Raw genomic sequence first — 2,740 nt, forward strand, 5'->3', positions numbered from 1 at the left:
ATTTCCTTGTATAAAGGTAAATGCCTTTCTTTTCAATTGCTTACATTAGTATTCAATTTAACATCTTTGTGTTCATGGTTCTCATCTATCCAATTTACATCTGATAACAATATTCTCACAAATTCCGATGTATGCGAATCAACATCTCTTTAAATGTTTGAATAATTAGAAAAAACCATACCCACTTCCTAATAAATATAAGCTTGTCAAATTTTACTGCTGGTTTTTGTTTTTTGATATAGCGGAGACGAATAAACCCTTTTTCATACGAGTTGGTCCCACGCAACACAAATAATCCATTGTACTATCCATTTTTCATACGAGTTGGTCCCACGCAACACAAATAATCCATTGGACTATCCACCGAAGAAAAATTTCACGACAGGAACTTCATTTCTAATATATGCCTAATCCCGAATAGCTCCAATTAAAGGAATATCTATACCAAGACTCGAATTGCTATTAGTATTAATTGGAGTAAGAGCCGCACATTTTGTATTAAAACAATTAGAATTGAAAGATACACCGGCAACCCTATGGTCGGATTCAAAATGTGTTTTATTTTGGATCAAAAATTATTCTAAACTACTTCCTCGATTTGTTCAAAATAGGGTTGAAGAAATTCGAAAGGCAAACTTTACCTTTCGATATATATCAAGTGAGCACAATCTCGTAGACGTAACAACCAGAGGAATGTCACCAGCTAAACTTCGAAATTGTGAATCATGGTGGAAAGGCCCAAATTGGCTAACAGAGACAAAAACTAAATGGCCGCAATGGAGATTCAGTTATGCAGGAGAAGAATTCAGTAGAGCTATTACGGCAACGATTACAAAAGTGAAACGAATTATTGAATCAAAGAATTTTCACTTCATAGATGCAAGTCGTTTTAGCAAATGGACTAGATTACTGAAAACCACTTTATGGGCTCTAAAATTCATCAAGCTACGTCTCAAAGGAAAAATACTGTGGTTGCAATCGATATCTCCAGATAAAGATTCTATGACAAAGCTAATTATGATAAAGCGGAGTGGATATTGATCAAGCAAGCACAATCTGACGAAATAAACGAGCAACGAATAAACAGTTGGAATTTATACTACGATAAAACTGACAACTTATGGCGATCAAAAAGTCGTCTCGAAAACGCAGATTTAGATACGGAAAGTAAATTTCCTATTTATTTACCAAATCGCAATCACATTACTAAACTTACTATCAAGCATAAGCATAAAGAGCTTTACCATGCAGGAATTGGACACACACTGTGTGAATTAAGATAAAAGTTTTGGATACCAAGCGGTAGATCTGCAGTAAACCGAATCATAAATGAATGCATGGCATGTAAACGATGGAAAGCAAAGCTATTCAAATTACCGTTAATGCCAAATCTACCAGAGTCCCGCGTTAAAAAATCAAAAATCTTTGAACAGGTCGGTCTTGATTATTTGGGACCACTTTCAATTAAGAATGACACTGGAATAGTCAAAAGGTGGATAGCTCTGTTCACCTGCTTTACTACAAGAACAGTTCACTTAGAACCGGTAGAAAACTTGTCAGCTGAAATGTTCATGCATATATTCCGTAGATTTGCATCGTGACGAGGATATCCTAAACTTGTTCTAAGCGACAATGTTAGTCAATTCCAACTTTTGTTCAGAACTATCATGGACCAAAACAAATTTTTTCGCTTCAAAAGGAATGATATGGAAAAATATTAAACCCAAAGCACCATGGACCGGAGGAGTTCATGAAAGAATGATTGGATTAACGAAAGAAGCGCTCAAAAGAGCAATAGGTAGAAAACTTTTGTGGGAAAGAGAATTCGTCACACTAACAGTAGAAATTGAAGGAATACTTAATACCCGACCATCAACTTACTTAAATTTTGATGATTACAAAATCATAAGGCCTATTGATTTTATTACACCATATGTCTCATTAGATATACCAACAAATGAAGATAGTATACAAGATGAGTTCACACTTCACCCACTTAGTCAACCATTAGACGTATTTTGGGAAATTTGGAAAAACGAATATCTGAGTAGTCTTAGAGAACGTACCCAGAGAGAAATAGCATCGCCTAAAAGAGTGGAAAAAAGAACTTCGCGTCGCGGTGAAATAGTATTATTAAATGAATCTGGACTACCAAGAGGAATATGGGAGCTAGTAAAGGTTCAAGAGCTTAATATTGGAAAGGATGGATGAATTAGGAGTGTAATGGTGCAAACCCCCAATGGAAAACTCCTCAAACGACCAATTAACTTACTTTATCCTCTAGAAGTAAAAGAAGAGGACAGTGAAGAAGTCAGAACAACGACAAAGGATAAACCAAAAGAGGAACCAATTGCTCTCCGAACTAGAGGAACACAAAGGGCGCGAGAACTTATTAAATCAAGTATTACAACAAAAAATTTACTATTAATTACTACTATTTTTTCACTATTTCTACCAATTTTTTCGAATGAAAACTGCAAATGGATTTCTGAAATACGTTTAATTTCCCACAGAAATGGAATTGCGATGATCAATTCACTACAAAGTTCACGATAAATGAGATAGCGATTTATACCAAAACTCATGTAAAGATACCTGCCCTCAAGTGTAGTAATATCGCCCGCACAGTATGTACTAAAGCTTTCCTAAGAATTTCTCTATCAGTGTGGTGGGTTTTTTCTGAATCGTGGAGTGTGATGTCGACCAATAGCCAAATATCACCAGTATTGTCGATCGGCTT

The sequence above is a fragment of the Loa loa genome (assembly GCF_000183805.2).
Source record: "Loa loa unplaced genomic scaffold supercont3.98, whole genome shotgun sequence".
Taxonomy (NCBI): Eukaryota; Metazoa; Nematoda; class Chromadorea; order Rhabditida; family Onchocercidae; genus Loa; species Loa loa.